The sequence below is a fragment of the Spodoptera frugiperda genome, chromosome 4 (genome assembly GCF_023101765.2).
Source record: "Spodoptera frugiperda isolate SF20-4 chromosome 4, AGI-APGP_CSIRO_Sfru_2.0, whole genome shotgun sequence".
Taxonomy (NCBI): Eukaryota; Metazoa; Arthropoda; class Insecta; order Lepidoptera; family Noctuidae; genus Spodoptera; species Spodoptera frugiperda.
This window is the reverse complement of record NC_064215.1, coordinates 6333902-6348610: the sequence shown is the minus strand read 5'-3', so window position 1 is coordinate 6348610 and position 14709 is coordinate 6333902. Positions and strand designations below refer to the sequence as shown.

The following is a 14709-nucleotide window of genomic DNA, read 5'->3' as shown; positions in this document are numbered from 1 at the left end:
TCTTAAAGAAATAATAATAAGAGTTCAATGAATGGAGCGTGCTTGAATGTATTGATTGTCATGATATCCATTCAGAAACGTGAACGTGAAACAGTATTTCGTTAGTGTTCACAATTTAGCGGTATTGCATTAAATTGCATGTATGAAGGAACAACTTTACTGAAATATATTAAGATTCTAATGTATATTTTAATTCAAGACAAGCCTCGAAGGAGCTACTCCTTTATCTCTAAAAAGTAATGAAATCTATACATAGTCGTACCAAGTCAAACGTTCCTTACTGCGATTTCTTATCATTATAGTGCGACAGTAACTAAATATTGAAGGACAACCATAATGCAAGCCATCTACTCTATCATTACAACGTGGTTCCCTCGAGATAGTTCATTATCAACTGGAATGGAGCTCCGAGAGTGTGCGTGCATAATCAATGATTTCCACCTGAACGTGATATTTGTCGAGCTCTGTAACCCTCGAGCGTGATTCAGAATTAGCTAGATATAGTCGCTACTGTAATGAGGGATAAGTATCATTGATACCGTCAGTCATTCAATGGCTGTTGTCTCATTGCTAGGTATAAATTTGCTCCTATTCATTCCATCTGACTCGTACTTCGTTTCATCAACTGTAACGACTGTAGTAATTTATCTGGAAATATTTTTAGAAAACAACTTCAAGGTAGATAATACCTTTTAAGTGTGGGAGAACCATGTTTCCGCACGAGTGGGCAAGCTCGACCAGATTGATACTACAACCACACAGAAAACCCACGTGAAACAACGCTTGTTTACCCCCTTCCCAATCCCCGATTCTCCTACAACCCTTAAATTCCTATCCCTCAAAAGGCCGGCAACGCACTTGTAACGCTCCTAGTATTTAGGGTGTTCATGGGCAACGGCGATTGCTTACCATCAGGTGATCCGTCAGCTGGTTTACCGGCTTGTATCATAAAACGAATACCGAGATTGTGTCTAAAACAGTAATATTACATAGCTATCAACATGTAAGTCCATTTACCTTGAAATAAGTCACAGTTACAACAGCTTGGTGTATTTTTAATGGGATGTAGCCATGAAAACCCGTTTTATACCATCAAAAACCATTTACATAAGAGTGATAATATCTCTATACTCTCGACGCGAAGCCTTAAAATATGCATCACTCTCGACTCTCGAGCTCTCCACAGGGTATGAGACCGCGCGCCGTCGCCACTGCATATTAACGCGATTAATAATAATCAAATTACTCCATCGAAGACGTGATATTGCAAAACGTTCTCTTATTAGAATGGATTCCTTCTTGATTACACTGCTTTCTTACATCTGAAGATCTAGTTGTAAAACGCCTACTTAAAACTATCTTACTATAAAACTGAAAACTGGACGTGCTAAAGCATCTTGTACTTTATATACTTTATAAATAGATATCATTTTTATGTATCAGTAAATTACAACAAATTATTTACCAGTACCGTGTGTTGAACGGAATGAGAGGAAAACCGAAGGATAACAAGCAAGAAAAAGAGCATCGTCTTCAAACGAGGAAAAGTCTTCAAAGGATTAGAATCTTAAGTCCTGAAATCCTCTCATGAAAGCAAAAATAATTGGCTATACAATTATATACTTACTTTATCACTACATAGTATAAAACAAAGTTGCTTTCTTTGTCCCAATATTTAAATCTTTAAAACTACTCAACGGATTTTGATGCGGTTTTTTTTAAATAGATAGAGTGATTCAAGAGGAAGGTTTATGTGTATAATGTGCGAAGCTGGGATGGGTCGCTAGATTTAGATAAAGTATTATCATCAACTTTTTAATTTAAAAAAATACGTGGATCTTCATCTAATAAAACTCCACCTATCTAATTTATAGATACTGTCATGGGAAACCGTCAGAATGAAACCCGTGTATCGATGTACAACTCGTCAAATAACAAGACACCAATACCGCCCTCTGCATAGCTTCCCCAGTGTTTACTGTGTATCTTGTGGTTACCCGCTGAACCTATGTTTATCCCGAACTAACAACATAACATATATCCCGCTAATTGAAATTTATCATCACCTCGAAAACAAAGACCGAGGCAGCGGTAAAGAAACCCTGTATTAATAATAAATTCAAAATTACGGATTACCTCTGTAGGTGGTTATGACAACGGGTTTCTGGTTGGGCCATCCGCCATATTCAACATTAACCAGGGTACCGCTGTCTGCACTGCATGGCTAATTTTTAATGACTAGAGCTTGTGATGATGTAATCAACTAAGCGCGATTATATCGGGCCGACTGTACGGTTCCATTGTGTGACAACGCCCAAATAATTTAGTCACACCATTAACGTCCATATGTATCCATTGTTCACCGGCGACCAACTGTTGTGAGACCGAAATCAATCATGCGGTTAGCCACTAATGTTCCATTAAATATTCCTGTTTAGACCTACACAAAGGCTTAAATGATGATATTACCTAGTAATCTACTTACGCATGTACGTTCGGGTCTCAGTTAACTTTTGTAATCTTTATTATTTCATGAAAACCCTAATAATGGATGGCATATATTCGCCGACCTACACAAATAAACTTTAGGAAACGATCACTTTTCATGGCGTAAGGGATTTTCCGAAATAGGAACTAAAGTTGGTGAAAAGGGATGACACATTTTTATTAAACGTTATTACTTAGACGTGATAAATATGTATTTAAAAGAAATGTCGTAACTTTACAAGTCCACTCCATTATTGGGATATTTTTCTACTTTAATACGTAACAGTTCTACGTCGTATTAGTTGTTAGTTGTCGATACCTACTCCATGGAGTAGATTGGAACCATAGGTACTACTAGTCAACTTATTACTTCATAAGGTCATAACCACCGCCCTCGTCGTAAAAAAATCAAAAGTTATCTTAAAGAAAGGATTTATTTCCTACATTTATTTAAATTGTCACCCACTCCTCTTAAATCTAAACACAGCTACAGCTGCTTAGCTGCAAACCTACTATAATAATAATTCCCCAGTCAATTCGTTTTACAAAGAAGTGTAGTACAATTGTTAACATTGTACGTACACACGCTTACGGCTTACAAGACACGACTTGCAGGTATAAAATGAAAAGCTTCCACAATACATTTTGAACAAATAACTTGAGCAAGTCTGAATAAAGGAAACAACGATACATCCATAAAGATTGTAAGAAAACTTGAGCCCTCCAACTTTACCCACAATATTCAAGATCCCTCGAACATTGCCTTTGGATAAAAATATCTCTACAAATATTAATTTCTCTATGATAAAAAGGGTAGAGGAACAATGTATTCGGGACGCGGGAAGCCGCGCTGAAAATCAATAAATGTTGAATATGTTTAAAGCACATTTTTGCGGAAGCTGCATTATTTACGAACACATATTAAACGAGATCTCGTTTGCCAGTTCTCAGTAGTACGGCATTACAAATTCACAATGTGGTATTGGGGGGAACCTACATACGGACAAATAGCTTAACATTACACGTATAAGAGAATAATACGACCAGTGTGGCATAGCTTAATGTTCTAATGCGATTACTTCATACACACAATACGTGCCACGTGGAGAATTAAACCAGAGTGCCACGTGTCCAAGTTTCACATAAATAAAACAAAAGAAATGTATTGTTTGTTCCGAGATTTTAGTGTGGAAACAAAGATCTTCATACTTGGGGAGTAGAATACTGATATGTCCGAGTTATCATGTCTAAAGTCAGACCTAACCCGAAAATCTCAGACTGTCAGCACCTATCAAGGCAGTCGTTTGAAATACGATTTTTCGCCACGAAACAGAAAGCTACAACTGAACACAACCGACTATAACTCCCAGATTAGAAGGGTAAAAAAGGTTCTATGTGATTTATATGTCTGTGCACCATGTGACCTAATAGGAGCGTGTTATATATTATATGATTTTTTGTCAAGTTTGCATCATAGTGACATTTGTACACAGTGGTGAAAGAAAAGAATAGATTCCTTTTTTCCAGACAGTTTCCAGTAGACGCTGAGCAACACATTTTAAGCTATTCGTTAACAAAATTAAACAAAATGTACATGTAGACAGGTACAAAGTATACCGCAAAGATAAAAAATAAACACGTTTTTACTAAACGTACCTACGAGTACATACATTTCACTATACATTTACCTGTATATCTTTCGGCATTACTGTAGGACCTAATGCCAAAAGGTACACAGAGCACTCACAAACTTTCATGTCGACCTAGTGGAAACTAGCGGGAAACTCTTAATGTAAGTACTAAGTAGGGAACTGGGATACCCGAAATGTTGTGTACTTAAGATTAGTATACATCAGCTGTTTTCTGTCACAATAAAATAGCCCGGCAACGTACATAAAGGCGAATCATGCACCTGTGACGGAACTCGTAAAACCAGGAACTCGTTACTTGATCGCGATGAAGAAAGGTGGGACTACGTGTGTACAATAGCCTTTGTACTAGCAGAAAGATACGAAATAAAAAAGATACGATGTAAATGGGATAGAACACGGTACCACTGTAAATAGATAACATAGTAAAATTCTACCTTCGCGTAGTGTATGGAGCAGATAAAAACTGGGCGCGGATACATATAATTTTACTCAGAACGAAACGGTGAGAACTACCCTATAATGCTGTCGAGAAAATATTGTGTTTTATTGTAGTATTGAGTACTGAGTCGTGTGTATGGCTGTGAAAGTAGTAATTAGTTTTAAATTATTTTTTTATAATCAACATTTACATAGTAATTTCATTTACATAAACACGGTCTCTTAATTATGTGAACAGTTCGTAGTAACGAGTGTTGTAGTTACACATTAAACGTATAATGCTACAGACTTTAGTCCTCTATATAGTGAATGTAGTGGAATATAAAGTAAGAAGAGCATTCAGAAGAAAAAAGGTTACTTTATACATATAGTTCTTTTGTCTCATAAAAGACATAAATCAATCCTATTGTCTTCAATAAGTAAGATTACAGTTTCCAACACCGAAAACCTTTTTTCAAGTACAGAACTACAGAGTAGCTTAAGTAAAAAACTGTACCAGAAACAATACAACCTCAAAATTATTTAAGTAATGCATTTTTAATATGACTACAGACGACTTCCAATTACTATAATTAGGAACAAACCAAATCTATCAGTTCATATTAAAATTGGGAACGAAAATGATACGAATCATTATTTGGAACGTAATTACCAAAATGGAAACAGACGCGATTTCGGGGCGTGTTATAAATAGAATTCCGCGAAATAATTATCTGGCCCACAGTTATCTGAATCGAGAGTGAAACATTAATTTAAATTGACATGAAAGAGCTATCGACAGTCTCAAATTAGACTATTTATATGAAGGTAATAATATACGTTTCTGTAATAGTTATAACTAAAATAGTCATCAACAAAATTGCGTATCGCTGTATACTGACAGAATGATTACCTTTTATTAAGGGGGAACTCATTCAATGACTTCTTCCGCCTTGGATGAGGCAAGAGGGAATGTCAGACTCTTACTGACTAAAAACCAACCCGTTCCTACTCCTGCTTTTCGAGCCGGAGCCCCGGCAAACCCGTTAGGTAGTCCGCAACTAGAATGATTGCCTAGCGCAAAGATTTAGGTTTTTTAGATTCCAGTTCTTTTAACGTCACTCACACAAGGCCTAGGCAAATAGATATTTATTTATTTATTCATAAGGAATCCTAACACCAATCATACAAAATATTCAAACGTAATAATATAAATCTATATGTAAAATATCTATATGTCGGTACTTTCTGCCAATCTTCTTAGTGGAAAACAGGCGCAATACTATGAATGTTGATAACAAATATTATTATGTAAACGTTAATTAATTAGCGCCCGTGGCTCTATAGGCCGTATGCATTTTACATACCCACATAGTTGTTTTCATTATCGCTAAAACTACCAATATTAATGATCAAGATAAATCTACCTATACATAGATAACACTGCTCTGAATAAAGCTATCTCTGTCCCAAACAATACAATGGACCCACCAATGAAAGTGTTTATGAATATAATGTAGAAATACTTCCGTGTTTGTGATTTTGTTTCGATATAGCCAAGTGCTTCCTACATAAAGGGTTTGACACCAATTTTCTAGTATGTATTAACATTGTGGTCCGTTGAGCCCGCAGAATAGCCGTGAATGTTTCTCTGAAACCAAATATTGTAGCAACTTCCCTACTTATCCTACATTTACGGGTGCGGTCTTACAATTTTAGTAACATCAGTAACGACGTGTAAAGGACGTAGTTTTACAGAGGTCGGCTACTCCTGTAAGCCAGGACCTTTTATGGTCTCGGGAAAAAACAACAGAAATTTGCTCCCATCGCGTTACATAAAATGTCCCTAATATAAAGCTTAAAGTAGTAATTCTTACATGTAATCAAGGAAATTGTTTCTGTTTATCAGTATTCATCATGTTCATATTATTACAAGCAACACTGCTTTGTATTATCTTAGATCATTATTATGACGTGGTAGCCTCGAGGTTTAAGACGCCCGCTTCGTATGCACGAGGGTGCGGGTTCGAAATCTACCAACAACAAGTACCAATGTGACTTTTTCCGGGTTCTATTTACTTTTGGTGTCTAACCACTGAAAAATGATGAAAGAAAACATCGTGAGGCAACCTGAGCTTATAATTTCTAATTATAAGTTTTAACCCGCTTTAAGCAAGCGTGGTTGTTAATGCTCAAACCTACTCCGTGCGAGAAGAAGCCTTTAGTCAGCAGTGGCTCCTTATAGGCTGTTGATGTGATGATAATGGTGATGTGTTATTAAGAAGAATTTATTAAAGAATTACAATGTTTAGTTTACGAATAAGTGCCTTTTAAAGTTACACAATAATGTGATTACAATAAGGAGCTTAATCTCAGAACTGCACATCTTCGTCACAGCTCGTCGTTTGCCCTAAAGCGATACTTGTTGCCATTAGTCCGAGTGGACGAGGGGACAGTGAAATGAAACACTCTTTAAATAAAAGATGACTCGTAAGAAGTATCAAGGCGGCCGCCAAACGGCGAGCCGGTAATGGCCGCCGCTCAAAGCCTCACATTTAGCCAACTCTCTTCTGAATATTTAACATCGGCTTCTTTATTTAGCAATAACATTATTCTTAATGATTGTATCTGACATTGGCCTTCGCCAAAATGGAATATACGTAGTAGAATCAAAACGCTGAGATTGTTAAAAGCTTTGGGGTCAACCACATATTGGGTCGGCCATAAACGAGAGAAGGTGCTTTTGAAAATATTTGGGAGGGTCGTGGCGCCAGCCTCCAAGGACCTTTTGGAAACTCACAGAGTAAAACAATCTTTGCTTTTAAGGTCAGAATTATGCAGAAACAGCAAACGATCGTGGATCGTGACCCATCGCATGTTCGTCTCGATAAACCATATAAAGCTATGCAAGTAAAGTAAGTTAGGCAATATTCTGCCGAGGAACACTCAGGCGTGGTACGTCCCTTTGTCATTTGCATATCAATCAATACTCAGCCCATCATAAAAGGTATATCAACGCTGAACGCGCAGCATTCAGAAATCGATTCAATCTTTGTGCTGGCAAAAAATATGTAGGTAACACAAAGGAAAATAGTTGAACCAAACGTGACATACGTGACTATGACAAATGGTATCTTTGAATTGATGTTGTGACGTGGAATCGGTAGCTTTTTACATACAAATAATAAGCATCTGTTTTATAAAAACAAAGATATTTTTTATTATTTTGTTTTACACAACATTCACTACATACTTGCATACACATTCGGTTGAGCCTTTTTTATATTCCGCGGTGAAATTACATTTTTAGTTTAAAACTAAACAACTGTTGAAACCACCTATCAAACTTCAGAAGTATTATAATACATTGTATTTATTTTTAAGAGAGCTTAATCAACAAAGTTTTGTGTAGTTTCGTAAAATGTTAAACAATGTTGCAGTTTTGTTAATAATGCAGCCCGGCTACTCGCCCGACTACAGCACTAACTTCTTACAACTTACAAATTCGAGAAACCGCACCACACCGTTATGGCGGAAAAACTTTAAGAGTACCATATAAAAGTGATGGATGTTACATGGCACGGTGCACCGCTGCATCGTCGATGACGTCACACGTCGGTCAGTAAGCGAGGGAATATTTATAATGTGAACGGATGCTAAAAGGAAGGCACGGCCATGACCGACTTGTGTGACCGATATCCGTGCTCCCCTGCGTCTGCCTGAGGCTGCCATTAGCACACTCTATGCTACACGAAACATTTGAATACTATTCAGATTCTAGTGCATTTCAATGATACATCGCAAATTAACTGAGTCCTCAATTAAAATCCGGATTATCACGCGACATTAATTAATTCCGGCCGTAATTCAAACTGCTAATAGAGAGGGTGTCTCTCATAGACCGCGACAAGACAAGACAATGGGAGATATTGTCATAACAATCACAATAACAGCTAACTTAATGACCTCGCTACGAAATTATTATAGCCCGGGTTGTTAGCGGCAATAATATAAGAGTCTGGAACATTAGATATTATGAACAATGACGATAAAATTTCGCAATAAGGAGCAAATCAAGAGAAAACTTAATTTTCCGTTTAAAGTTCATAACTTCTATTGCATTAGAGAGTAGGGCACTTCCATTATTATATTTTATTATACTGTAATCGCCTGTATAGTGCTGTTGACAATGTTTATGGGTCCTAACTGTGCCAGCTTTATAACTTGGTCCAATAGCTAGCAATTTATTTGATACGGAATACATAAAATACTTTTCTGATATAACGAACACATCACAAATAACAGCGGCTCGTTTGATATAATAAAACAACGTGGTGAATGATACGTATTCATTTATTTTGTAGTTTGCTTTGTGCAGTGATTTATTTGTACACAATAAAAATGTGTATTTATTTCCATAAAGCTAATAAAGCTAACATGTTATTTATTCGGAACAGTGCGTTTGCCCAATAAAGCGAGTACAATTCGTTATGTATGTATTCATTTGTTTTATTACCAATCAATAACGAGTGGATAAAACTGTTACGTGTCAGTCACAATCGGATCCGTAGAAAGTATGAAAGTCCTTTCGAAATGAATTTACCTTTTCGTCAGTAAACATTCGGCTATTGAAAACCAACCATATATTGCAGGAGCAGGCTTCAAAGAGCTGTCAACCCTGTTTGAGTGGAATGCAATTTTCAAAGCTCCACAAAAGCGCTGTTGTGAACCAACGGCAGCACTAACTTAGTTCACTCATTTGATATGGACCCGCGACATGCGAGTCACGATCGTGTTTATTTTAAATTTCAACTTGTAAAAGAGCAATTACGTTGCAAGGGGACTACATGAAAGACTAGCTTTAAAATTATGTCAAGGATTTTTATTACTTGGTACTTGAAGTGAGGTATTTAATAAAGTAGTATAATTTCCAGGTTTTAATAAAGTGGAGGCACCTTGACCTAGTATTTTCTCGCTGTCGCCCAAAGAAGCGCTTACTGAATATTCCGAGGACAGAAAATATGAAAGCCGATAGAGTGACGTCCGTGAACGGCGAATACCGGGAATACCTGAAGGGCCGTCGCCGTCGGCGTCGGTTCGCTCCGACAGCCGAATACCCAAATGGCTGTGTGTACCTAGATATGTGCTTTTCAAAAATCGATACGAAAATGTTATGCTTACAATATTACACTGTAAAGACGTATATAAATGATATTGGTCTTTAATAACATTTGAATATTAGAATTAGTATAAATACAAAATATGACTGCCAAAAGGCAGAAGCTAAAGTATATAGACATATTACTATTCAGTAAAGATCATACCGAATCTTAGTTTACGACGTTATATCAGGAATGATATGATAGCAAGCGACAGTGTTCACGTAGCTGATAATAATATATTTACGAGCCGTAATGTTGTGTCTGGTAATTCTTTTATCTTGAACCTAACATGGTCACAAGACAGCGAAAAAACTAAATAGCTTCCCGGGAGTCTCAGTAAAATTGTGTATAAAGTACCTACTGTGATATACTTATTATCTGCCATGGCCTTCTATGCGTCACGTACATAATATCAATTGGCTGTTGTTAAATAATCATTCTGCTCGATCATCTATTTTAATTAGTGGATTAGATGTCAAACAAAAATGTTTTCATACAATAAATCAAATTATTCCTGTCTGATTCCATTTTATAAATGAGAAATAAGTATCGCTTATCTATCACTCACAAAAGTTAATTACAATATGAAAGGTTGGAAAGTTTTTGACAAGCTCTCCAGTTCTCTAATGAGCGCACTGCTGGCCGAAAAGTCGTTCCTTTATTTTGGATATAACTAGAGAAGTTACGGCAGATGCGGCGTATCAACTGCAGCGATGTTAATTAATAGAGCAAAGGCAAAAGTTTGTGTCGATGAATCCGTGCTGCGTAGCTCTCACCAATCTCTGGCAGCTACTGTAGTTACTGCACAAACCACATCTCTCAGCTACAAAGGTCGCGCTCCTAGCACTTTTGTTCATATAATAAACTTTCTACACAGTCCAAAACTAACGATAACAACATTAATATATATTTTCAACCAACAACCAACAATACACTCAGAATTATATTATTTTATTCAAATGGTCATTACCACACGGCAAACTAACCTACTTAAACAATTCATCCCTAGAAATAGTTATAATTTGAATAGTTTATTTATGAATGTTTACGTAACTTACATTAGAAACAGTTGGCTATAATAAATCCCTATTGAAACGGCCATATAAAACATGGGTGACTCAATTACAGCGGGTCCGTAGTGGTGTTAGGTTTTGTTCTTTACATTTTCACGTTTATAACGAAGTAAAAAGTTTCATATCAGCCGAGGTCAACGGGGCGTCGGATTTTAATGACGAGAGCACGTGTACTTCATGCATTTGCATAATTTGTAAAGCCACTCAGTAATTTACCGTGGCCGATGTCTGTGAGGTAACACAGCCTACTGAATACATTTCACACTTCTTTATAATTCATTCGGGATGATATGCATGATGACGCCCGGCTTTTGCGAAATTCATTTTAAATATACTCAGTACCTAAATAGCAGAATCACTTTGTAAGCCACATTGAATGTAGCCTGTGAGCTCTAAAATCAATAAGCTTTTACCAGATCCAAATGCGCTGATACGCAGAATGCCGATCTCCGCAAATTACTAGTAACGTAATTTCGAATGAATTCACGGAAATAGAGAGATAGACATTTAATGAACTACCAATTCGAATTGCGTGCAAAGGCTATGCCGCCTAATGTCCTCTAACACTAATATGATAAATTAGTGTTAAATTGAAGTTCAAAACAGAACGTGTGGGTTATCTCACGCCCGGCTGTCAACAGCACATTTTGGATGGCCACAGCGGTTCCATATAAAATAATATCTCTGCATATTACAGTATCGGGAAACAATCAATTCCATTGAAGTTTATTCCTATATTTATGACTCGGTTTTTCGTGCAGTGAGCTCGCATGGCTGCCGCGATTGAGTAGGAATTGTTATTGCATAGGGGTACAAGTGAAATGATAGATATCGCCTATCGAAGCGTAAAGGAACTGTGAAAACACAGTTGGGATTTTCCGATAAAGGTGTGTTCCCGTTTAACAAACGTCGAGTGTAAAAAAGGGGTTATAGAAGCGAACGCTTTACGAATGTTTTTTTAGTCCTTTGCGTTTGATTTGCAAATAGAAAACAAGCATTTTCCTTTTATACATAGAAAGGCCTCGTTATCTCGAATTTCGTGTTTACAATTTTAAAATCAACGAGCAGCAATTAAAGTTTTAGCAGCGGGTAAATAACGCAACATCAGACAGAACACAAATATTAAGAAATCACGATTTCAGTATCAAGTTATTTCGCAATTAAGTTGTAATCGTGTGCTATTATTAACTTTAATGTTGGGATCAAGGGCATTTTTCTAAAGAACAATGTTTAATGGAAAAAGTTTTAATGGGATTTCATTTGAACGGAACGCTTCTTACGGCAGTCAGTTATGGAACCATTTCTTTACCTAGCTCAGTAGGAGGCACATAGGTACTTAGGTACATATGTACCTACTCAGAAATTCCTTTGTTCATTCTTCTTTATCTATATTAAAGAGAAACACGTTCTTAATTAAATAAATTGGTATTTAACGACATTATTCCTGGTACATGGTAATTATTTTCTTACGTAATAATTATGTTTGTGGTTTGTTAATATCTTAGGCAAAATGATAAATTAACGTCTTTTGTTCCTAGTTATAATGTTTATATAAATTTTATAACACATACTCCTCAAAAATAAAACATTTATTATCAAATATTTTACAATCCGTAAATATTTTTTGTTTTATGTTTATTCGACAGACCCTAGATCTGAACTAGTTAGTATTTAGATATATTCTGTAGTTTACAAAACTCTTTATTGTAATCGTTTTCCGAAATATTATTACAAACAGCATTTCAAAAGAAACCTGTCTATAGCTGTATAAACCAAATATTATTTAAAAGCCGATATTATTTACGAACGGCAAAAAAATGAGCTCAAACGGCGGTAAAAGATATAATATCCACATTGAAAATCTAATACGGCAAATAATTGGAAAAATCGAATGAAGAAACGATTTAGTAGGATAGGGAAAAACGTAATATAGCCAAGATTAATGTTTTCACGAGATATTTCTTTTAGTATTTCTCACGTAACTTGGATGTGAGGCTGCAGACATGTAGCTACGAAGTAGGTACTCAAACATGACGGTAAGAGACCGCCGGTTCCACTGCCGGACATAAATTAAGAAGGAATGGCCAAAGTCGTGACTGTAATAGCACATTGAACAGATTAAATGCCTATGAGACGTAAACGCTCCGTTCGGGCTGAACGGCTAGTGTTTTTGAGACAATCCTTCAAGATCCTTCCATGATAACTGTTTTTGAACTTTCTTAATTACAGAATTGTTCTATATTTTTATAATAACTTTCGTGAGACATACTAAATTAACTTAAAATCACGGTTTACTCGCGTAAATTGATGGAGAAAGTCAAAGAAAATGGAAAGAAATGGAGGAGATACCTACTGGCAGTGGGCTGCGCGACGCCGCGTTTGCGCACGCTGCTAATGATGAAGAGTCCCTCCGTGACTCGAAACTAGTAGAGCTTTTCTCCATTAATTTACGTTTGTTAATCGTGATTTTTAGTTAATTTAGAATTGTTCTAGATCTAGAATCTAGGCGCGATGCAAAACGTTAATATTAAGCACTTAACGCTGAAATAATGACAGCAAATCGTCCCTAAATGTAACATTTTACACATGACGCAAAGTGATTCTTAAAATATCTTGTAAAAAGCTTTTAGTGAGCAAAAAAGGTTGTCTCGAAAATGTCGTAGAAGTGATGTTTACATAGCTCGGCTGTTAAAACAATAAAAATATACCTTATACATAGTTAATATGTAACTTACCCTCAGGGCAGATCACGAGCTCCCTTTGTACCTGAAAAATGTTAAATAAGTTAGGTTTGTTTTGCTTTGATGAGGGTTATCCCGGCTATAAGAGACATTTTTGAACTGTCTTAAATTTACGGAAAGATATAGGAATTTAAAGCGTTCAAGAGATAATTGAGGTGATATTGTCGGAATTCTTTGGACCCGGGAGGAATGAAATAAACGTTGGATTTCAAACAGACGCTTTTTAAGATTTTGTGACAGGATTGTGCGGTACGATATTAAATAGTGCGCCGTACTGTTTCATTTAAATGCTATAAATATTTTAAAGCTAAAACAATATTTCATTTGAATTCTATTTTATGATGTTCGCAGAACAAGCGAGTGGAGCGCAGAGTTACAAAAGCAACACAAAAACAAATAAACATAAAATCCAATTAAACGGAACACAAATATTCCACGGTTCACAATTTCCGTGAAAAGTGCAATGGACAAAGGATCATACTATTCTATCTATTCACTGCTACGGAGAATATTTTATACAAAATACGTGGAATTCTTGTCCATAGCAAATTAAGTAAAACTGAGCTTCAATCTGGCGCATGGTCTCACTCTTATTAATTAAATACCCACGTACCAAAGCTTCACTATATACCGTTGTAAATGTAAATTATATTTTGGAATTTACACCGTTCAGGTAGGTACGTTGAAGAAATGTAATCATGTTTAAATGCTCGTGTTTTGCAGGGTGGTTTATTATTTGTGTGATTAAAATACGTGTCTAAATGAGAGAAAGGATTAAATTAAATTCAAAACATTTTTAAATAAAAAACGAATAATGTAGCGCTTTACATTCATAAAGTTTGCTTAAAATACAACAGTTCTCTATGTTATTAGTTGATTTACACTTAAACCAAACTTTGTATGAGACGTGAATCAAGATTATTGCAAAACAGTGCCAAAAGTAAAATAATCGCGATACATATAATAGCGAAGTTAATGGACAGGAACTAAGCATGAATTATTAATACAAGAAGAACGAAATCCACGGCAAGGCTCGCGCCCCACCAGTCTCATAAGTTGCTGAATATTTCATTCATAACGACACAGTATATTATTAATGGTGGACCGACGACCTCAGATTCATCCAGCAAATATTTTCTAATAAAGACCCTCCAAGCCTCCGAGATATTCAACAGAT

At 36.1% G+C, this 14709-nt stretch overlaps 1 protein-coding gene across 7 annotated transcripts in view; it reads right to left on the bottom strand.

The window, feature by feature from the left end:
- The window catches only part of LOC118272352 (regulating synaptic membrane exocytosis protein 2), a 97950-nt gene that overhangs the window by 67965 nt on the left and 15276 nt on the right, over positions 1-14709 (bottom strand). For all 7 annotated transcript variants that reach the window (XM_035588785.2, XM_035588783.2, XM_035588780.2 and 4 more), the window contains exon 2: positions 13527-13557. The gene's annotated coding sequence lies outside the window, so the exon portion shown is untranslated. The remainder of the gene's footprint in view (positions 1-13526; positions 13558-14709) is intronic.